Source organism: Rhodamnia argentea, chromosome 2, assembly GCF_020921035.1.
Source record: "Rhodamnia argentea isolate NSW1041297 chromosome 2, ASM2092103v1, whole genome shotgun sequence".
Taxonomy (NCBI): Eukaryota; Viridiplantae; Streptophyta; class Magnoliopsida; order Myrtales; family Myrtaceae; genus Rhodamnia; species Rhodamnia argentea.
In genome coordinates, this window is record NC_063151.1 from 22246583 (window position 1) to 22271561 (window position 24979).

Genomic DNA, 24979 nt, shown 5'->3' on the forward strand with positions numbered 1-24979 from the left:
AACAACTCGTGAATCCGTAATAATATTATAATTCGATTATGAAAACATCGGAGTGAATCAAGTATAATATTTCTTTACTGAGTCAGAACCGATTGGGTTGGTAAGGACATGACTATCCATCTCGGCCATAATCAAAGCACCACCAGGGAGCACCTTCTTTACTATATATGGACCACCATAGTTTGGAGCGAATTTCCCTTCTGGGAATGGGACTATTGGCAATAATTTTCTCAAGACCAGGTCATTGATCCGAAAATATTGAGGCCGAACTTTTTTGTTGAATGAATTAGCAACCCTCTGCTGATAACACCGGCCATGACATACGGCCTTAAGTCTCTTTTCATCGATCAGATTCAATTGGGCCGTCCTCTGCTGGATCCATTCGGCTTCGATCAACTTAGCTTGAGACAGTATACGTAAGGAAGGAATTTCCACTTCAATTGGTAGAATAGTCTCCATTCCATATACTAGAGAATACGGGGTTGCCCCCGTAGATGTCCGGATCGAGGTTCGATACGCCATAAGTGCAAATGGCAACCTCTCATGACAATCGCGATAATTTTCAGCCGTCTTTGCTAAGATTTTCTTAATGTTCTTATTGGCGGCTTCTGCTGCTCCATTCATCCGAGGATGATATGGGGAAGAGTTCAGATGCTTGATCTTGAATTCCTTGAACAATTCGTCCATTAGCTTGTTGTTTAAGTTCGAGCCATTGTCGGTGATTATGGCTTCGGGTGAACCGTATCGAGCAATGATATCCCGGCGGATAAATTTCACGATATTTCGTGCCGTGACCGCTAAATAGGATGCGGCTTCGATCCATTTGGAGAAATAGTCAATCGCCACCAAGATGAATCGATGGCCATTGGATGCTTTAGGGTTGATAGGGCCGATAACATCAATGCCTCACATAGAAAACGGCCATGGTTCGGATAATCGATGCAACTCATTTGGAGGGACATTAATCTTGTCACCATGAATCTGACATTTGTGGCGACTTCGGACATGCTTGAATACAATCTCTTTCGAGCGTGAGCCAATAATAACCCAATCCCATAATCTTCTTAGCTAACAAGTGGCCATTCATGTGTGGACCACGGATCCCTTCATGCACTTCCATCATCAGACGAACCGCTTCGGTTGAATCAATGCATCTTAGCGGGACAGAATCGAATGACCGCTTGTACAAATTCTCTCTGTTCAAGAAGAACTTCGAGGCCATCTTCCTTATGTACTTTTGGTCGGATACGGTACTTTTTGAGGAACTCCCGCTTCTGAATTTAAGTCTTGATGTCATGGTACCACGGCTTACCATCGGGTTCATCGATTACGACCATACAATATGCCGTCTTTTTTTTAATACCTCGATCTTCGGTGGGTCAACCTCAAGTCCATTGGCGACTTGTAACATTGAAGACAAGGTAGCCAATGCATCAGCGAATCGATTATGAGTCCTGGACGGATACTCAAATGAGATATCCTCAAATTCCTCCACCAGTTCATCCAGATACTCATGGTAGGACAGCAATTTAGCATCTCTCGTCTTCCACTTTCCTTACCGCAAACCTCTTAGTCGTCGTGGCGATATTACCGTACCAACCTTTCTTCATGCCGTTCTCGATTTCTTCGGCCATTGCGATGAGATGGCTGAATGACGTAGCGGCGGATCCCAAAATTCGAGTTCTCATAACTGGTGGCGGGGTGGAAACAAACAATTTCATGAGTTCCCTTTTGGGAGGGACTGGTTTCTGTTGAGATGCCACATTCCTCCACCTGGTGGCATACTGTTTGATTGTTTCTCCTTTCTTCATCTCAAGCTGTTCAAGATCTTCTCTAGTGGTGAGCACGTCCAAGTTAAAGCTAAAATGTTTGATGAAAGCATTAGCTGCCTTCTCCCAATCATCCATCCGTTAAATCTCGTAGTCCGTATACCACCTCATGGCAGCTTCTTTTAAACTAGCCTGGAAAGTTTGGACCATTAGAAAGCCGTTGGTCATATGCTTGTTCATTCTTGCCTGGTACATCCGAACGTGCTGAACCGGGTTGGAAGTTCCATCATACTTCTCAAAGTCGGGCATCTTGAACTTCTCTGGCACCGTGACCTTTGAAAAGACAAACAGGTCAATCTGGGGTATGTTGTGAGTCCCCTCAACCTCTCGGATCCTCTGTTCCATTTGGGCCAACCGCTTGGCCGTATCACCATTCAACCCGGAGGCCACGGGGCTGGCTTGGGGGATTGGGACTACGGGCGGCGTGCTCGAGCTCACGCCCGTGAAGATCACATCTTCTAGCGGCATTATCTGATAGGGAGCAGTTTCCGGGGCTTTACCGGAGTTGTCCATAGGAGGAATTAGAGCAGGAATGGTTAGCGGCGGGCTGGCGGTGGATGATTGAAGTTTGGCGGCAAAGGCAGCCATCATTTCTTCCATCTTTCGGGACATCATCCCTTCAAAGCGCTCCGTCAAGGAACCAAGTTTCTCGTCTAGGGCAAGACCGACGGTGGCGTTGATGTCGGCCATCTTCCTCGCGATCGATCGAGTAATATGTGGAGGATCCGTGATAAATTACCTATACGCAGTAACAAACCCAAAATGAGTATAGGGAGCAAGAATAGCGAGCCGGCCCATGACATCCCTCTAGACTCAAACGAACAAAGTGATTATGACCAAAGGATTGAAACATGTAATTTTTAGTTTGTCCGCTTTTACGAAAAAATTCATATTAATTCGCACGTTGATCAAAACATGTCCAAATTTTACGAGCTTATAGTTGAAAAGGTGATGAACAACTTTTATGTTGGCCAATCGGATCAAATCAGTTTAATGTGTCTTTCCAAACAAATCACGTTCAGAAAACTGTTATAACCGCATGTTGTTGAAAAAACGAAGGGCCATCTTAAATTATGAATTTAATTCTGAAATTTTGCAAGATATTAGTTGAAACATAGGTCTACAACTTTCGTGTTTGGCACTTACTCAAAGCTCGATCGTAGAATTTAGTAAAAATCGCACAACAGGAATAAGCCAAATCGGAATTGAGGACAAGCGATGAAATTGTAAAAGCTACGGAAGCAAAGTGCGAAATTGGAAATAAGAAAATGAAACTTCTAAACAATCAACCTAAACCATGGACCGGCCCAAAATAAAAATGAGATAACAGGGTACAAGAGACAAGAAATTACCTCTCATACGAAGAAAATGCCAATCACAAAGACATGCGCATGAATCGTGAGTTTAAATCTTATTCTATCTATCCAAAAGGCTTTTGCAAAGTGAAATGATGAACGAAACGACATGTCGCAGCCTCGCACACAGTCATCATGACTAGTCGCAACCTCGTGTACAATAGTCATGACTAGCCGGGTCCAATCACTTCGGCTTGGTTCGGTCGACAAGGGCAATTCTCATGCATCGTAGCCTCACGTGTATGAGAACGACCCTTGAGCCATTTTTTTGGAAAAATTTTCGGGATCCGGATGGGATAACCTTTAGCGAAACCTTACCACCAAGGTTAAAGAACCATCTAAATACCATCTTAAAACTATTAGTGTGACCCGGGTCCGGTCACGGGTTATGTGCGGTGTAGTGCAAATACGATAAATCATGCACAACAATTAAAGGTAAACACCGCTTCAATGATTCAAAAGTTAAATCACAATTCCAATTCACCAAGCTCGCAAAACAAAGGGTTAGCCGATCACTCCTCCCCTTATAACTCCCAATCTGCAAAAACATTTAACACCTAAGAATGAGAATTCAACCAAAGTTTACCAAATCAAATGATTTCTTTTTCATGAAATTATCCGGCCTAAGTCCTCTTTAAGTCCCCGGTGGAGTCGCCAAGCTGTCGCGACCTAAAAAAAAACGGGTTTCCAATTTTAGGTTAATGGACTACCGGATTAATTAATTAGATTAATTAACCTAGTTCGAGCTCTCCCAAGCTCTACCAAATCGCAACTTATGGTTCTTGTGATTATCTTGCAAAAGATTTTTTTGGAGCCGCCACTAATCATTTTTGGTAGGTTGACTAGAAACCTAAATAAAATAGCGGGAGAACTATTTTATTCATGTGAACCAGAGATTAAGAGTCCGGGGACTTGGTTACATTAATTCTTTTAATTAATGCCCTTTCGGTACCATTTTCATGAAAATAATCAATTTGACAAATTTGATGAATTCTACTTGAAGATCAAAGATGCAATCTTTTTGGGGTTTTTCTTCTTATGACTTTTTTAGTTTTTGTGTATTTTCAAAATAAAGAAATTACATGAAATTGGGATTAAATAGGTTTAAGACTACTCCCCAATTTGAACTCTCGCACCAAACTTATGCTCCGGGCTCTTGACCATTGGACCGGTTCGGTGGCTTGTTAGAGCGAGAAGTCTCTTGGTCCTATCTCTCCTTCATGCTTCTTTCTCATCTTGCTATAATTCCATGAGGCTCTGTAAATTAAGAAAAGAATAAAATAAGTGCGATTAATTTGAACCAAGCTAGAGAAAGCAAGAGGACTTAGCTTTAGTGGATGAAATTGCTTTGGCAAATTAATCATCGGGACGGATGCAATCTAGGCGTTGATCTTCTCTCCATTTTTGCTTTCATTCTATTCTTGTACCATTGATGTCTCATCGTTGGTATGCAGCTGTTTTTTAACATAAAATGTAGAGAAATCAATGTAGAAAATTTGGACTAATTTGTATCCGAACTTAGAGGAAATTAGGAAATCACTTAGCTTTCTTTTTCTGCGGCGATCTTGAACAAATGGGATGAACTTGTGGCTTGTGTTGGTTGGTGCAAAAATTGGTGATGGTAGCACCGGGCTTCAAAACTCTCATACTCTCAAACTCTCTTCAAATTTTCTCTCTAAAACCCATCTCAAGAGCTCTCTAAATTCTCTATCACCAAAATTCTCTTTCTTAATTCTCAAGAACTCTCCTTCTTTTATAGCCAAATTTCTCCATCATCTTTTCATCATCTTCCCTTCTCCATCTTCTCTTCTTCATCTTCTTTTCACCATCTTCCTTTCTCTATCCTCTCTTCTATATCTCCTCTTCATCATCTTCCCTTCTCTATCTTCCCTTCATCACCTTCCCTTCATCATCTTCCCTTCTTCATCTTCTCTTCATCATTTTCCTTTCTCCATCTTCTTTTGGTATTTGCAATACAGTCCCTGAAGTTTCAAGTATTTGCAATACGGTCCCTGAAGTTTCAAATATTCTCGGTGTATTTTTCACCCCATGTCAAGTCCAGATGCCCGTTAAATTAAGCTCAAATGTTCTGCCTGTCCAATTATATGCCAATGCAATGTATGCAAATAAATATGTGAGATGATTTTTGTTTAGAACTAAAATTAGTTCTCATTTTTATGCAAAAAAAAAAAAAAATAGATTAGTCAAAATTTAGGCGTCAACATTAACTAACCTAACTCGGACTCTCCCAAGTCCATACCAAATCGCAACTTAAGGGTCAAATAATTAACATGCAATGTGTTTTGAATTTGGAGTCGCCACTAATCATTTTCGGTAGGTTGATTAGAAACCTAAATAAAATAGCGGGAGAAAGCTATCTTATTTCCGCGAACCAGAGATTTTGAATTCGGGGATTTGGTTACGCTAGATTACTCTAACGCCCTTTCGGTACCATTTTCATGAAAAATATTTGATTTGGCAATTTTGATGAATTTTACTTGAAATTCAAAGATGCAATTTTTTAGTTTTTTTCTTCTTTTTTATGGGGATGTAAAACATTGAACTTTGTACGATATACACCATGGGTGATTTAGAAAGAAAGAAAACGCAGCCAGTCACGAGTATTTATAAAAATAAATTAACATGTAATAATGCTAAAATTTGGAACACGTGGCATGTCTAAAATAAACAAACAAATGTTCAAACCAAACGATTACATTTTTGTAGATCAAGATGGAAAGGATTACCTTCTATTACACAAAATCTTACTCACATACACGTTATAGTTCCCTTCAAGATCTCGGACCCGGAAGAACGCGGCTGTCGTCGAAAATGGCAAGCAATGGCGTTGTTGGGTGGCGAGAGGCGAAATATGTGTCGGGACTCGTCGAAGATGATACTCGACTAAAACTCTTTTCTTCACTCTCGAATTTTCTCTTCTGATTTTTCTCAAGAACTCTATTTTTCCTCTCTAAAAATTCCTCTAAAAAACTCTCTCAAAACTCTCTCAATTCTCTTCTACTCCCCCCTTCAAATTTTCTCTCTAAAACTCCTCTCAAGAGCTCTCTAAATACTCTATCACAAAAATTCTCCCCCTCAATTCTCAAGAACTCTCCCTCTTTTATAGCCAAATTTCTCCACCCTTCATTCTTCATCTTCATTTCTTCACCTTCCATTTTCATCTTCCCTTCTTCATCTTCATTTCTTCACCTTCCATTTTCATCTTCCCTTCATCACCTTCCCTTCATCATCTTCCCTTCTTCATCTTCCCTTCTTCATCTTCCCTTCTTCATCTTCCCTTCATCACCTTCCCTTCATCACCTTCCCTTCTTCATCTTCTTTTGGTATTTGCAATACAGTCCCTGAAGTTCCAAGTATTTGCAATGCGGTCCCTGAAATTTTAAGTATTTGCAATACAGTCCCTGAAGTTTCAAATCTTCTCGGTGTATTTTTCCATCCCGTGCCTAGTCTAGACGCATGCTAAATTAAGTGTTACGCTTGCCCAATTATATGCCAATGCAATGTACGCTAAAAATAAATATGTGAGATGATTTTTTTATAATTTTTATGCAAAAAATAGATTAGTCAAAATTTAGGCGTCAACAGCTGCCCCTCTTTGAGTGGAGGCTCGTAGAGGTTCCGCTCAAAGACAAAATTGAATCCTAAATTTTGACAGTGCAAATTATGGATGAACTTTTTGGCGGGAGTTTTAATCCCATTTTTTATGTAATGAAGTGATGCATGATATGCAAGACCGTAAATAACACGTGTCATAATTTCCCTTTTTCATGTTAGAGAAACCTGCACATGGATCGCATACAAGAATACTTGTTTTACCAAATTTCTCGTAAGCTAATGGTTCTCTTAATTTCCAAGCTTCTTTTTGCGGATGCAAGGATTTTAAGGTATTTGGCCTATCTGTTATCAGAGACTTCTCCCTAATGCAAGACAGCGCAAGATATGTGTGTCGTTTGAGATCACAAGAGCTACGTCGTTGTGAGTCGAAAGAAGTGGGATCAAGTTCACAAGAGCTACGTCGTTGTGAGTTGATTAAATGTCGAAATCGCCAGTGCATATGTCTTCACGTCCCGAGATTGAAACCATAAGAGCTACGTCGTTATGATTTGATAAGATGTCAAGATCGCCAGTGCATATGTCTTCACGTCCCGAGATTGAAACCATAAGAGCTACGTCGTTATGATTTGATAAGATGTCAAGATCGTCGGTGCATATGTCTACACGACTTGACGGAAGAGGCATATTGCCCGAATTGAACAATATTTGATAGGAGCACCATCGAATGGAATCGATAAGTACAAAAGGGGCATATTGCCTGAATTGAATCATAACAACTATCATGAGAAGAGTTGTTAATTTGAAAAGGGGTTCAGAAAACTTACCTGGGTTCTCCAAATGATTAATCAAGGAACGAAGCAGATTGCTCGTATCGTACCTGGTAGGCATTTGCCAGCAAAACTTGCTCATTCAATAATCCTTGGATGAATTTCGAGACCTTAGGAGGGAACTCGAACATCGGGAATGTATTACCTATCATAGAATATCGGAGGTAACACGTGCAAACATATTCAACAATGAGTATAATGCAATCACTCATACTATGGTTCATGCATAACCATTCTATCAAGTTTGCATCACCAATTCTGTTCGGGGAGGTTCTCACATTACGAATACCTCGAATGTGAGCTGAATGGGGGGACTTCATCCCGAAAGGGCTTTTACTCACTCTCAAGAAAAGCTATTTATCCTGTCTGCGGGATTCAAAAGAAATCACTCAATCTTTCCATCATCGCATTCGATAAGGATCCAAGTAATCTCGCAATTGATACGACCGAGCCGATCCGGAGGTCTTGATTAGGACCGTAATGAGGGCTAGGTCAAAGGTTTACAAAGGGGACTCTAATTGAGTCAAGGTTGCTGAAATGAATTTCTTCATCATCTGCTCCGGATTTACAAGTCAAGAATCCTGCAAAAATGAGAGAGAAATAATCTTGCTCGAACTTCTTTGAGTGATGCTTAAAATCATTTAACTCTACGTTAACTCAAGTGTCCTAATCGGAAGAGACTTTAGAGGGTTATAACGTAGGCTAGGATTGGGGACCGAGGAACGAAAAGGCTCGTTTTGGCTTAGAAATTAAATGAGAAGGGGCTTGACGTTGGTGATCATCGCCGACTAGTCACCGATCTTGGTCTTCTGAAAATGTCTTCGTAAAGAATACCATCATTGAATGAGGGATGATAGTTTTCTACTGAAAATTGCACTTTGCAAACCGATTTCTTGGGGAGTCTTCTTCACAACAAGTGTCTGTCGAGGATTTGCAAGAGACATAATGCAAACATGTACATGGAATTTACAACTTAACATGCAAAAATGTACATTTAAAATTCAGAAGTACTTTAAAAATGAATGTGCATTGGCCTTACTTTTGGTAGGCACTTTGCTTTTCCTATGCTTGAAATTTTCATATGAGATCGGCCTTTGCTTTTCTTACTTCCGACTCTCATTTTTCTTTTTTTTTTTCTTCTTTTTGTCGAGAAGAGATTTCTTTTCCTTTTTCTTTGAGAGCTCTTCGACATCTCTTTATTTTGCTTTTTTTTTTGTTTTTTCGAGAGCGGGCCCTTCTCCTTTAAGTTGAGTTTGCCTCTCTTTTTTTTTTTTTTACAATCCCATGATTTTGAACCAGGAATTATAACAAACATAAACATTTACAAAGAAAAATTAAGTAAACATAAAAAATCTAGCATACAAGAAATGAATCCATTCGGGAATTCTCTGTTGACCCGACCATCTCCAATTTTAATCCTTGGGAAAATACTATCTTCGTCTTTGGAATGAGCAAATGATCACCAACAGGGGTTTAAGAAATGAATTTGCAAGCACAAGTGGGCTATGCAAAGAATGAAGTATATAGGATAGAGAAATAAATGCTCTTCATCATCCTAAGGCACTTGAATTAAAATTCGAGTATAAATGCAAAGAAACACCCGAAGATTAATGTTAGTCCGAGCAAGAAAATTTCTAACCATTTACCCCGTCTTGTTGCTAGAATTAACTCATCTGGACCCCGATGTGGGGTGGTTCTTGACAGGGGTAAAGAAATGAAACCACCACTCAAAAGGGGTAATCAATGGATAACCTATAGTATTTAGGATAGAGAAATGAACGCCTCCGTCACTTCAGTTATCGTACCTTTCACGAGAAAACTCTTTACCTCGGGGAATGCGGAATTTTGCCACCATTCATCTCGCCTGAAAAAATTGGACGTGTTTGGGAAAGGATTGCCTTTCATCATCCTGTCCTGCCCCATTCCATACATTCGATGTATCTTATGTAGTTCGTGTTCCTTATTCAGAGTTGGTAAATTAAACATGAGGAACAGTTATGCGCAAACTATGTAATGTATGAGTGTTTTTGAGCATATAAAATGCAGCAACTTTTTATCTTGGTGGACAGAATTCGCAAGCACATAAGAAACTTCTTAGGGGCGTGGATTGGGAGTTGCCCCTGCTCATGCAAATGAGTTGCAAAACTTCATTATCCGGTTCGAGACATGAGATTGTCAAAGGCTTCAGGAATTTCTTATTTCATTAATTTTTCGGGGAGAATGGCTACTTCCCTATCCGGAAAGGCGGTGACCCCCGTAAAAATCAAAAGGGAATGCGTCAATGTACGTTCTCATGTTCTAAACGAGTTGAAACGATACCGCTTTACCCTTGTACGAATTTCTTGTGAACTTTGAATTGAAAAGATCAACTCATCTAGATCGGATTGTATGTCCGGGATGTTTTCTCTCCGGTTTTGTAACCATTTGGGCTGAGCTTCAATCGGCATTGAACTGCGAAGCAAAAAGGTTTTTATTAATCTTTGTACATTGATGTCAAATCCCGGGATCGAACCTGGGACGCCTCGGACCACTGTCATTCCCTCAACCACCAGGCTGTGGTGATGTTGGCGTCCACGGTTGGTTCGCTTTTTGCTATATTGTTCTCAAAACAGTTGGCAATCCCCTGTCGAGAATAAAATAAGCATAATTTAGAGTTTGAAATGATCGAGAGCCAATTGGGACGATACGGAGTTACCCATCTTTGAGCCCGCTTGACCTTTTACTCGTATTCTCCCAAGTAAGGCTATTCGGAATCTCTCTTTACGGGCGTTCAGGGGCGTCGTCCATAAATTGATTTGCTATAGGCCTAACTTAATAAGGAACTCTTTTGCTAGCCATTCCAACGATCACCTGATTTTATCTTGGATCATACACCAACGATCGTTGTTCGAGGATCCATAATCAATTGCTTCGGATCACAACTCTGGAGGTCCTTCAACTCCGAACCGGCTAATCAAGGTGGTGAGCTCATCATCAAAGTAATCTTCTGATTTTTCGAGCAATTGATACTCGAATTGGGCATTATTACTTGCTAACACCGCGACATGATTTCCCACTTTGTTTTCACCATGAGCGGTCTGACTCCTTGAGCTTGAGCTTTCACCGTTGCCCACCATTATCTTAGCCACCAAAAGAGAAGTGGTTGACATTTCGGGAAGCGGCAAAGGACTTTTCGGTGATGCATGAATGGTGTGTACTATCTCAAAAGCGTGGTAGCAATCCTCTTCATCATGAGCCGGCTCGATGTAAGGGATGACCGTTTCATTGAAAATCTGGTGATCTTCCTTTCCATGGACAATCACCAACTTTTGTTCGACCACGAACTTAATTTCACCGATGAAGGCTTAATGGGACAGCTCCGGTGGTATGAATCCAAGGTCGGCCTAGGAGAAGGTTAAAGGCCGAAGGAATATCCAGTATTTGGAAGAGAATATCAAACAAAGAAGGGCCGATCTGCATCTCCAAGTTGATTTGCCCCAGCACATCCTTCTTTATACCATCAAATGAGTGGACGGAAGTCTTGGCCGTTTGCAACCTAGCCAGGTCGATTCCAAGATGATTCAATGTGGCTAATGGGCAAATATTCGGTGCCGACCCGTTGTCAATGAGTACCCGAGCTACGTGGGTTTGCTTGTGTTTGATTGTTATGTGCAAAGCTTTGTTACGGCCCCGTCCTTCGAGCGGAATCTCATCATCAGCAAATGTGACCTGATCCTTTAGAAGGACCGTCCCTACAAAGTTCTCTAGTTTGTCCTATTCAATATTCTCGGGTACGTGAATTTCACCGAGTATCTTCATTAAGGACTCCCGATGCTTCTTGGATGATTGCAGAAGTTCAAGTAGGGATACCTGAGCCGGTGACTTCCGCAACCGGTTGACAATGCTATACTCACTCGCCTTGATTACGGCCAAGATTTCCTTAGCATCTTTCTCGGTGACTTGCTTAGTCGGTTGGTCATCGCTATAAGCGCGTCCCGATCTTGTTATTAGGGCAAGATCGTAGGACCAAGGAACTATCTTGTCACTTAACGTACGGAAAAGGCTGGGGCGAGGCAATGACTATTTCGGGTTCATCGTCCTTTGCATCTTCCAAGGCGGGCATGTTCGCTAACTCTGGATCGTTCTTGATCAAGTTAGTCACATTGGCATCTTCCACTTGAGATTCTTGAAAGGTCTCGGGTTGAGTCAAAGCTACGAGCTCCCGATCCCGATCAATGATAATCCGGGATATAGTGGCCACTGTCCCGATTTGACTTGCTCGGACTATGAATCCGTCCTTCGAGAGAGCGGAGAACTTTTCCTTCAAGCGATCGAGTGATATCGGTTCACCGACCTCATAATATCCCCGCCTGGAATGATCGGCAACATTCGGCGAGAATGCCTTAGAATCGAAAAGATCTTGAATCCGATGCTTTAGTATGAAACAGCCGTCGGTGTCATGTCCGAGCTCCCCGCAGTGGTACTCACATTTCTTCGATGGATCATTTCTCGGCGAGCTTGTGTTACTGGGTCGTAGAGGCTCGGAAGTCAGTAAACCTCTCTTACGTAGAACCGCGAGTACTTGCGACGGGGTTCCTGGTAGAGGAGTAAAACCGCCGAGGGACCGTTGATTCCCTCTTTGTCGTTGCCCACCGAAATTAGCCTGCTGTTGATTAAGAATCTGTACGACCGGCATCCGAGTCGTGGGTTTTTGGCTGTAGGTCATTTTGACCTGTGGGGCCGGCTCCTTGTCTTTCCTTACCGCAAACCTCTTAGTCGTCGTAGTGACATCACCGTACCAACCTTTCTTCATACCGTTCTCGATTTCTTCAGCCATTGCGATGAGATGGCTGAATGACGTGGCAACGGATCCCAAAATTCGAGTCCTCATAAGCGGCGGGAGGGTGGAAACAAACAATTTCATGAGTTCCCTTTCGGGAGGGACTAGTTTCAGCCGAGATGCCACATTCCTCCACCTGGTAGCATACTGCTTGATTGTTTCTCCTCTCTTCATCTCAAGCTGTTCAAGATCTTCTCCGGTGGTCAGCACGTCCAAGTTAAAGCTAAAATGTTTGATGAAAGCATTAGCTGCCTTCTCCCAATCATCCATCCGGTAGATCTCGTAGTCCGTATACCATCTCATGGCAGCTTCTTTTAAACTAGCCTGGAAAGTTTGGACCATTAGGGGGCCGTTGATCGCATACTTGTTCATTCTTGCCTGGTACATCGGGACGTCTTGAACCGGGTTGGAAGTTCCATCATACTTCTCAAAGTCGGGCATCTTGAACTTCTCCGGCATTGTGACCTTTGAAAAGACAGATAGGTCAATCTGGGGTATGTTGTGAGTCCCCTCGACCTCTCGGATCCTCTGTTCCATTTGGGCCAACCGCTTGGCCGTATCACCATTCAACCCGGGGGCCACGGGGCTGGCTTGGGGGATTGGGACTACGGGCGGCGTGCCCGAGCTCACACCCGTGAAGATCACATCTTCTAGCGGCATTGTCGATAGGGAGCGGTTTTCGAGGGCTTTACCGGAGTTGTCCATAGGAGGAATTAGAGTAGGAATCGGTGGGCCGGCAGCGGCTGATTGAAGTTTGACGGTGAAGGCGGTCATCATTTCTTCCATCTTTCGAGACATCATCCCTTCAAAGCGCTCGGTCAATGAGCCAAGTTTCTCGTCTAGGGCAGCACTAACGACGGCGTTAATGTCGGCTATCCTTTTCGCGATCGATCGAGTAATATGTGGAGGATCCGTGATAAATTACCTGTACGTAGTAACAAACGCAAAATGAGTACAGAGAGCAAGAATATCGAGCCGGTCCATGGCATCCCTTTAAACTCAAATGAACAAAGTGATTATAACCAAAGGATTGAAACATGTAATTTTTAGTTTGTCCGCTTTTACGAAAAAATCCGTATCAATTTGCACGTTGATCAAAACATGTCCAAATTTTACGAGCTTGTAGTTGAGAAGATGATGAACAACTTTTATGTTGGCCAATCGGACTAGAAATGCACGAATCAAATCAGTTTAATGTGTCTTTCCAAAAAAATCATGTTCAGAAAACTGTTATAACCGCATGTTGTTGAAAAAACGAAGGGCCATCTTAAATTATGAATTTAATTCTGAAATTTTGCAAGATATTAGTTGAAACATAGGTCTACAACTTTCATGTTTGGTACCTACTCAAAGCTCGATCGTAGAATTTAGTAAAAATCGCACAACAGGAATAAGCCAAATCAGAATTGAGGACAAGCGATGAAATTGTAAAAGCTGCGGAAGCAAAGTGCGAAATTGGAAATAAGACAATGAAACTTCTAAACAATTAACCTAAACCATGGACCGGCCCAAAATAAAAATGAGATAATAGGGTACAAGAGACAAGAAATTACCTCTCATACGAAGAAAATGTCAATCACAAAGACATGCGCATGAATCGTGAGTTTAAATCTTATTCTATCTATCCAAAAGGCTTTTGCAAAGTGAAATGATGAACGAAACGACATGTCGCAGCCTCGCGCACAGTCATCATGACTAGTCGCAACCTCGCGTACAATAGTCATGACTAGTCGGGTCCAATCACTTCGGCTTGGTTCGGTCGACAAGGGCAATTCTCATGCATCGTAGCCTCACGTGTATGAGAACGACCCTTGAGCCATTTTTTGGAAAAATTTCCGGGATCCGGATGGGATAACCTTTAGCGAAACCTTACCGCCAAGGTTAAAGAACCATCTAAATACCATCTTAAAACTATTAGTGTGACCTGTGTCCGGTCACGTGTTGTGTGCAGTGAAGTACAAATACGATAAATCATGCACAACAATTAAAGGAAAACACCACTTCAATGATTCAAAAGTTAAATCACAATTCCAATTCACCAAGCCCGCAAAACAAAGGGTTAGCCGATCACTCCTCCCCTTATAACTCCCAATCTGCAAAAACATTTAACACCTAAGAATGAGAATTCAACCAAAGTTTACCAAATCAAGTGATTTCTTTTTCATGAAATTATCTGGCCTAAGTCCTCTTTGGGTCCCCAGCTGAGTCGCCAAGCTGTCGCGACCTAAAAAAATAGATAAGTTAATTTTCGGGCTAATGGATTATCGGGTTAATTAATTAACTAACCTAACTCAGACTCTCCCAAGTCCATACCAAATCGCAACTTAAGGGTCAAATAATTAACATGCAATGTGTTTTGAATTTGGAGTCGCCACTAATCATTTTCGGTAGGTTGATTAGAAACCTAAATAAAATAGCGGGAGAAAGCTATCTTATTTCCGCGAACCGGAGATTTTGAATTCGGGGATTTGGTTACGCTAGATTACTCTAACGCCCTTTCGGTACCATTTTCATGAAAAATATTTGATTTGGCAATTTTGATGAATTTTACTTGAAATTCAAAGATGCAATTTTTTAGTTTTTTTCTTCTTTTTATGGGGATGTAAAACATTGAACTTTGTACGATATACACCATGGGTGATTTAGAAAGAAAGAAAACGCAGCCGATCACGAGTATTTATAAAAATAAATTAACATGTAATAATGCTAAAATTTGGAACACGTGGCATGTCTAAAATAAACAAACAAATGTTCAAACCAAACGATTACATTTTTGTAGATCAAGATGGAAAGGATTACCTTCTATTACACAAAATCTTACTCACATACACGTTATAGTTCCCTTCAAGATCTCGGAACCGGAAGAACGCGGCTGTCGTCGAAAATGGCAAGCAATGGCGTTGTTGGGTGGCGAGAGGCGAAATATGTGTCGGGACTCGTCGAAGATGATACTCGACTAAAACTCTTTTCTTCACTCTCGAATTTTCTCTTCTGATTTTTCTCAAGAACTCTATTTTGCCTCTCTAAAAATTCCTCTAAAAAACTCTCTCAAAACTCTCTCAATTCTCTTCTACTCCCCCCTTCAAATTTTCTCTCTAAAACTCCTCTCAAGAGCTCTCTAAATACTCTATCACAAAAATTCTCCCCCTCAATTCTCAAGAACTCTCCCTCTTTTATAGCCAAATTTCTCCACCCTTCATTCTTCATCTTCATTTCTTCACCTTCCATTTTCATCTTCCCTTTTTCATCTTCATTTCTTCACCTTCCATTTTCATCTTCCCTTCATCACCTTCCCTTCATCATCTTCCCTTCTTCATCTTCCCTTCTTCATCTTCCCTTCATCACCTTCCCTTCATCATCTTCCCTTCTTCATCTTCTTTTGGTATTTGCAATACGGTCCCTGAAGTTCCAAGTATTTGCAATGCAGTCCCTGAAATTTTAAGTATTTGCAATACAGTCCCTGAAGTTTCAAATCTTCTCGGTGTATTTTTCCATCCCGTGCCTAGTCTAGACGCATGCTAAATTAAGTGTTCTGCTTGCCCAATTATATGCCAATGCAATGTACGCTAAAAATAAATATGTGAGATGATTTTTTTATAATTTTTATGCAAAAAATAGATTAGTCAAAATTTAGGCGTCAACACTTGCGAATCTAGATTATGGATATAATGCTAAGAAAGAAAAATCCGATAATGCATATGCACTAAACCACTTAATTTCGTTTGCGAGCACATGAGATTGTCATATAGTTAGCCCTATCCGTTGCACAGGTCCATATAATTTCACCATTTAATACTACATGCTTTTTAATCTCTTTAGCTCATCCAAGGAGAATCGACAAAGTAAATTGGACCATATATCTTTTGATCACGTGACATCCATCTTACAAGATTGGCGGTGCATATTTCTATGCAAATCTTGACTCCATGAGACTTTATCGTCGGTAAATGAAAAACACTATCTTTGACTCTATAGATGGAATCCTCTTATATGAAATAAAGACGTGTACCCCAGAAACTTTAAAAACCTTTAAGCAAAGTACAATCGAATCCGAAAAATTATCAAAAAAATCAACCAAGTAGTTTTGTTGATCAAAACTTTAAACAACGTATTTTGTCCATTGAAAATGGCCGACATAATGGGAAGTAAATGACAATTCTTTTAAATAAATTTTAGGACTTGATTGCACCGCTTCAAATTTTTAATTAGTCTGTACTTATACGTGGTCCAGTTGCACTATATAAATTCTATACCAGTGATATAACAACATTTGGTAACATTTCCATGTTTTCTTTTTCAGTTAAACAAATAAATCAAGACATTAATAGATGAAATACAAGACTAGTGTTGTCCTGATTTGACTACGCGATCAAGAAAAATTGATGTCAACTGTTGGACTAATCATGAGCTGTGTAAACTATAGTTTGGATTCTCAATGCGCAGCACACTGCTTATGGAAAGTTGGAAACTGATCTTACATCCATGTCGCAGAATTTAGAACTCCCCAGTTTACTTCAATTTCTTCGTGCACTTCTGTTTGACTATGATGAGTTACTAATGGATTTATTGCTAGGGTTATCCCACATCGATTATGGAAGGGGTTGGTGATCGATTTATAAGTATAAGGGAAAGTCATGTCCTTTGAACTAGCATAGTAAACATTTGTTGGAAGCATACAGCACAAGCACGATACCTTCACCTAGGGAGATAATCAAGAGGAAGCAGTCCGCCAATGTGTCAATTATGATATATGAACTGCTCTATACCATATCAATTCTCCAATGTGGGATTTTTCTAGCACAACTTACACGTGCATCTGAACATTAGTAGCCTTAATTTTTTTTAATCTTTCATTTTTGTTAAGAGACTTAATTCCAAGAAGTTCCCTGAGAAGCCGTAGAAAGGATTTCTCGAACTTGGTACTTCTCTAGGTTCCAACCGGTTCGACCTGGACTACAAAACTAGAAATGCGAAACAATGACATGGTTTCGTTGTGGAAAGGATGGCAAGAAATAATTGAGCATTACTCCATTGGTCATTTGCACATCAGAGTTCTCAAATATAAGGGGAACTCGTCTTTTTGTTTAATACTATTCAACGAGGGTAACTCGGAGATATTATAATGATGTACAATTGAACAAATATGCAATCACTAATTTAAACTAGGCAGGCAATGTAGTATCCCTTGGACACGAAATGGTGCTTCTTATAATTGGCATAGAAAACGTCTCGAGGTATCACGAATAATTTGATGGAATATCAGGATTCGGTGGAGTCCCTCATCCAAGGTGGCGAGGAATCATGCCCAAGCATGGTGTGATCCCATGCTAGTTTGTGTGAGAGAGAGGCCGGGCTTCAATGGGCTTTTCGACCTAACCTTCAGAATCGAAATGGGCCAAGGCTTTGCATGCATATTAGGGCTTAAAATTCTTGCATGAAATTTTGAGTCGGGTCTAATATCGATCAAGTTCACAAAATGCTGAGGTCCTATCTAAAAAAATCCTTAATTCCTAAATATGGAAGAATGCTTTTAAAGAATGAGAACGTAAGACTATTGAGTTTGGATGTTCTTGTTTAGTCATTACATTTTTTTGTTGGAAATTAGTCGTAACCTTTTCAAATTGTCATAATAAATAATACAGATTCACGAGTAAGTTGGCATTCTGATCATACAATTGTGGTCGGCAGAAAAACAATTTCAAACATTCCTAATGAACTGAGGTTTGTTTTTTTGTCTAAAAATGCGCGAAAATTTGAAAAATAATACATGAAAAGTTAAATCTTAATTTGAATTAATGGTCAACGTTAATTAGATATAAGGGTGTACATTAGCCCGAGTCTAATATGTCACTAGGAGGGACATTATCAAATTAAACATGGCCATTTTAAGTTTAATGTTTTTTGGTCGGAATTTTAAGTGTAATTGAGTGTCTCTTTAATTGTCAATTTAGAATTTTACGTTAATCTGAAATCTAAAGTGAGTAAATGTAAACGTTTCCAATTGATTATGGCATTGGAAGAATAACATCAAACAACATATAATCTACGACACGAATGAAGTCTCTTTGGCAAATAGGAAAAACTTACCGGCAAAGCAATGAATCAAAAGGTGGAGGCCTGCCCAAAAAGCACAAAAGTGAATACTACGAAAGGTAAAAGCAGAAAAAGGAGAAGGTAAAGCGCCCAGTCTTTAGTTTTGTTTTCGACGACATCCTTATAAAAAATGTGGTCAATTCCTCCTCTGTTGCAATCAGTTTCGCCACAGGACCGGTTGCTTTAGCTAATTGTCCACTAATTATTTCCAAGAAAGCAACCATGCATTATCACGAGAATCACATCCTTAAAGATGCAATCCTTTGAAAAAACATTAGATAGTGGAGTTTCCCATCCATCTCCCTCAAAGATGCTTTATTGAGAAAAAAAAAAAAGTTGAAAAAGTGAAACCATCGATTATTCTTAAATGGCTTAGCACAAGGGGTATTTCACACAAGAACTTTGACCGGCTAGCGGTGACATGATAATTTTAAATAATATTTTGATATTTTATCAAATTTTATATTTTATGTTTTATATTTTTTTTTTGTCTTTCCTTTTCTTAACATTAGAGATCTTAGTCTTTACTTTTGTGTTCCACGACATCCTTATTAACGTTATTATCACCAAAATTCCATCATTAAAGATGCAATAATTTGAATAGACAATAGATAGTGGGGTCTCCCCTCTCCCTCTCAAGTCTATCTTTAATAAAGGTGCTTTCTAATAAAGCTAAAGGACGAAAGCGTTGATTATTTATAAATGGCTTAGCATAAGGAGCATTACACGTAAGAGACTTTTGCTACAATGTGGTAATAGACCTATAGATTAATGAAAAAATTATAGGTTGTGTGTCGGCAATTTTCATTTTTGCCGTTGAAATCGCTTATGTTTTGTTCTGTGCCTTTATTTTGTGGGGAGTTTGGCGTACTTGTCTAATAGTCTTGTTTCAGATGGGTCGTGTCACTTTGTTGGCGGGGCTGTTGGGGCTTGCTTCTGTTTGCTACTATATGTTAGCATTCGGGACACAATCACAATGAAATTAAGCACAAAGTGAGAAACAGAAATTGAAACACGAGATTTTATCCTAGTTCACCTCTTAAAGTAGGGCTTTGTTCAACATAAAATTTCACTATAATTAGCACATCGCACCTCTCGTTACATTACTCAATTACAAGCTAAAAAAGTATTTATAGCGGTAGTTATTCATGAACACAAGCCCAAACTACCAATAAAAAAAAAGGATTTAAATAGTAAAAGCCCTCGACCACGTGAGGGACCTACATGCTTTCCTGTCGAAGGGAAGTATAAACCACACCCCAACACTATATACCGCTGACCCTTTCATTTAAGTCGAACATTAGAGCTAAAGATTTGGTGATTTGGGGCTTTAGCCGCTCCAATGCCGTTTATCTAAGAACAAACAACGTTGTAGCGGTAGTCCACGTTACACCTTCCTTACACATAGGACAACGATGATGATTGGACTAATACATCAGATAAATTAGGGAAAACTTGATCGAGAGCTATTGATTACGTTTTCCATCAAAGAGTTAATTCTGTACAACATGTCTGATATTGATTGTGTAATTTTCCAGCAATACTACAACACCTGCACACTGAACTTTGATGAGAATAGAAGATTCTCGTGCATGTCTCCATATTGGTCATGACCGAATCTTAACCTTGTACGTTTCGTAATTTGTTGAGTAAATTGATAATTTGCTCTTGACAAATTTGATTGTCTTATTTTATCTACTCCGAAACTCTATTTCCATATGTTAAATACGGCACGCTATTAAAATAGATGGATAAGTAGTATTTGGAAGAGATTTGGGTTCACCGTGTATCATTGTAGTCTCAAGTGAAAATCATGTGATAGAGTAAGATCATTTGGGCTCTTGAGGATTGGGTTCATGCAATCAAAATACCATTTTCTCGCTTAAAAAAATTTGGCTCCGACAGCGACAAGGAAAATCCTTCACTCATGTGTGATAGATTTTCCTCGGACATGGTCATGGTCGAGGTCAAGCTGATCTTTTCTATTCATCTTATTTTTACAATCGTTTAAATCGATGTAGCTCATCTTTTCTTAGTACTCATATTTTTGAAGTTGTAATGTCATCTCGGTCTAGAGTTTAGAGTAAGCTTGTGATTGGCCTGGCGCCAATCAAAATAAAAGTTTTTAATTTGTTTACAAACATATCATTTGAACATTATCAACAAAAAGTAATACTACAACTATAAGTATTTAACCATAAATTGATTTACAAAAGTAATGTGAATAAGTTAGTCAATTATTCTTAATTAGTAGGATTCACTTAGGTGATGCGGCTATCTTACCGAGCTTAATTCATGAGTGGCATGTCTTCAAATTAGAAAGCTTACCTTAATTTAGTTTGTTTGTGAGTTTTGCTTTGTCTGCTTTAATCCCTTATACCTGTGGCTAAGACCCGAGATCATATTATGTACCCGATGTATAGTCTAAGACCACAAATTGTGTGTGCTCTCATTATAATGTGGTCTTTCAAATTGAGTTACGATTATGTGTTGATGCCCCTCGTTTGGGCTCTTATTATACAAACTCTTAATTATCAGTAATGCATGTTTGTTTTCGACAAAAAAAAAAAATCATACATTGGTGGTTTAAATATGCATGAGGACAGACAATTCTCTTTGCATTCTTATATTGAGGGAAATAATTAAATTGTAGCTTTTAGGCATTCAGACAGATCGTGCACGGTCAAGTTAAGGATTCATCACATCTTGTTAACAAAAATGAAGATTAAATTACATTCGCTTTGTTCTCAGCCATGTCCGAACTGCAATCAAAGAGTATGATGGTGTCGCACGTTGTTTTCTAAGCCATGTTTTTTCTCACATCGCTATCAGTTAACTAGTGTTTAATTAAATCACATATTTTACAAATGACTACGAGTTGACTGTTCGAAGAGGATCCTCGTATCTGTCAAAAGAAGAAGAAGAAGAAGATGATGATCCTTGTACAATAGGTTAATATTACAAACTATATGATTCCATCGGAAGAAAATACAATGTTTCGAGTATAAACCCGTTCCACGTTGAAACACATTTCATGCATACAATCACCAGCTCAAACCGGTCTGCTCCTGTTGATTTTCCTTCTTTCTCATTCTCCAGTTTTGGACTGTTTTGCTTGACTTCTCAAGTCCTGGCAATGAGTTGAAAGCACCCTGCATTATTGATACTCTCCTCTCTATTGACAAAGCAGTCATAGTTGGCGGGCAATGGCAAATCCCGATGCGACATATTGTGGTACATGAGAAATTGTCAGAGGAATCCAACTTCGTTGACTTAGCGTTTACCTGAAACTTCACAGGTCACCCTCAGAATGAAAAAATCAATTTCGAACTCCCAAAGTCCTTTTTACTTCGCAATGATCGGATCTCGGGCCATACCGTAGCTTTACTCTGAACTGGAAGGTGTAAATTTTGTTTCGGGATTACGTTTTCTATTTTGCGAATTTAGGCTGCGCATGGTAACTATTCTGATTTAGAAAACCGATTCTAGTTAAAATGATTTTTTTTATTCTATTCTCGGATGAGTTTTAGAGAATTAGAATGTGTTTGATAAATGTATAAAATTTCTGTTTAAAAAAACTGCTTCTTTTTCTATTTTTGCATTTAAGTCAAATAACTATGTAGTTAATTTATAAAATTTCATCCTAAATTGAAGACTAATTTCTAATGCACACTAAAATAATTTAAAATATATTATTTTTTAGCATGTCATAAATGAAACACAAATGACTTCTGCTTATGTGTTTATTGTCCATAAGATCATTGGGCTTGAGTTATGTTTTCGTCGAATCAATCTTGTGATTATTTGAATTACAAGTATGAATATCATCCATATTTATTCCGTGTGCATAAATAATATCCTTCCGTGTGCATAAATTACCGGAAGCGCTTGGGCGTGTATTCCTTATATTCGTCTTTCAGTAGTTCGGGATTTGAACGTACTTTAGATATCCATTCTTGAAGCTCCGTATTTGTTTGATTGGAGATATCTATATAGTCTCGTAGAATATCATATGTGCACGTATCATACGGTTCCGTGGTGGAGGAATGTCTCCACTTTGGAAGGTCTCTCTCTGCAGAATGTTGTAATTGGGTCGATACGAGCCTATGAAGAGACCTGAGAAGATCTCCGCGTTCGCCCTCTTCTTGAAGGAGGGCGAAAGGGACCTGGCCTTGAAGGAGGGGGAAAGGTGTAGGCTGTGGAGCCGGTTGTTCAATTGGAGCAAACGAGGGACCAGCTATGTTTTGATTTGAAGAGCTAGTTGGCGTTGGCTGATTCACGCTGGGTTCGGAGTAGCCCTCGGAGCTGCTCCCTAGGATGGATGTCCAGCCGGAGTTGGCCCCTGAAGTACCCTCCCCACCAGGGGGAAGAACTCCAAAGACCGTGCTTTGAAAAAGTAGCACTGGCCGATCCGCGGTCCAAAGAACCATCGTCATTCGAAGCCCCATATAGCCCACAAATCCCCATCTCAAGACGGTTTTATTTTTTAGAATATATATATAGAGGTCGATAGCCTAAAGTAAAAGTCCGACTTCCGACCCATCGCGGAGCACTTTCTCACCGATTTAGTGAGATAAGTGTTAAATTCTCCTCCACAAGACTCTTGATGTTTTTTCAGGGCTTGGGTACGATAACATAATTTGAAGAAATAAGAGTTTAGACCGCTCACGGTAGTTCTACCTATAGAAAAGATCATCAGAGGGGAGACAACCCATTTTTGATTCCAGTCGCGAAGACTAGTAAAAGGAATCAAGAATGTCATATATATCGGGAGCTAGATCGGTTGACGATGAACAAGTAAGAATTGCCTCAACAAAAATTGATGGAATTGGACCTAAAAAAGCCATTCGGGTTCGTTATCGATTGGGTATCAGTGGGAACAAAAAGATAAAAGAGTTAACTAAGTATCACCAAACACTTATCTGTTCTATTTTTTTATTTTTTATATGAAAGTTTGTAGTGTAGCACTGTAAGAAGTAGAGCCGTCCCAGGCTTCTTTAATAAAGTTTTTGAAGGAAAGGTGGGAAAGCCACATAGTCTAAAATCGAAAAGGGGAACGAGGTTATGTCATTTTCATTTCCCAACAACTCTATGAATTACAAGTATGAATATCATCCATATTTATTCCAACGAAGTTTTCATGTAGTTAATTGTCCATATTTGCAATCAAAATTTCCTTTAATTAGTGATGGAGGAAAATAAAGTCCCAAAGAAGACGCATCATAATTTGTGGTAGCAATACGTAAGCTGGAGCCACATACTTATCTAATGGTAAGTATGTTAGATATAGTCAGAAATCTTAATTTTTGTGACGCAACTGGAAAGGTTTATATTTTACCTTTTTGGAGCTACACGTTATGTTTTATCTCACGGTTATACTAGTTTGGAATTTTTTACAATATTAACCTAAAAAATAATACAAAATTGTCGAGTATAAACTCGGTCCGTGAAACACGTACGTTTCCTGCATGCAATCAGTAGCTCAAACCAGTATGCTCCTGTTGATTTCTCATTCTCCAGTTTTGGACTGTTTTGCTTGACTTCGCAAGTCTTGGCAATGCATTGAAAGCACCCTGCATCATTGATACCCTTTATAGACAAAGCAGTCAAAGTTTGCGGCAATGGCAAATCCTGATGAGATATATTGTCGGAGGAGTCCGACCACGTTGACTTAGCATTTACCTGGAGCTTCACGCGTCACCCTCAGAAATTTATGAAAAATCAATTTCGGACTCCTGAAGTTCTCTCCACTTTGCAATGATCAGAACTAGGGCCGTGTTCTGTGGCTGTACTCTGAACGGGAAGCTGTAATTTGGTTTGAAACTTCACGTCACCCTCAGAAATTTCTGAAAAAATCAATTTCGGAATCCCAAAGTGCTTTCCACTTTGCGATGATCAGATCTCGGGCCAACGACATCGGCGATGTGAAGCCTGCTTACGTCGTGAGGGGAATGGCAAAACGGGGAATTTGCGGTGGCTGAAGTGATGGGGAATGAGTTGTGGCGCTTGGGGCCACGTGACCTGCTCACGTCGCTCGACGCATTGACGTGGCGGGTCCCACCACCTCCCCACCCCACCCTCCCCTCCCCAAAAAAAAAAAAAAGGTATGCACTTTAATCGGCAACACAATACTACTACTCAATTTCCCATCAGATAATTTGAATGAAGAACGTGTATTTTCGCTCAAATCGACATCTTGCAGAAAAATTATTAAGAAAGTCTTAAATTTATTATAATTGTATCAATTCAGTCAAAATTTTCTTTTTATCAATTCAGTCTATTAATTCAATTTTGATCGAAAATAGCTAATATGATGCGGTCGGTGCTGAAGTGGATAAATTGTAATGGTACTTTAATATTTTTCATTTTTTTTCAGTTGTTTTCTTTTCTTCCCTTTCTTCTTTTTCTAGCCGGTCGACGGGGCTAGAGGCGAGGGTCGGCCTCGACCTCTAGTGAAGCTCATACTAGCAAGGGTGAGCC

At 39.7% G+C, this 24979-nt stretch overlaps 2 long non-coding RNA genes across 2 annotated transcripts in view; both read right to left on the reverse strand.

Annotated features, from left to right (window-relative positions):
* The window catches only part of LOC125313969, a 47642-nt gene that overhangs the window by 17953 nt on the left and 4710 nt on the right, over nucleotides 1–24979 (reverse strand). The window lies entirely within an intron of this gene.
* On the reverse strand, nucleotides 644–23245 carry LOC125313970. Its single transcript, XR_007197711.1, has 3 exons — nucleotides 23162–23245; nucleotides 8640–8649; nucleotides 644–654 (listed from the first exon to the last, which is right to left on the reverse strand). It is a non-coding gene; the product is annotated as an uncharacterized LOC125313970 (long non-coding RNA).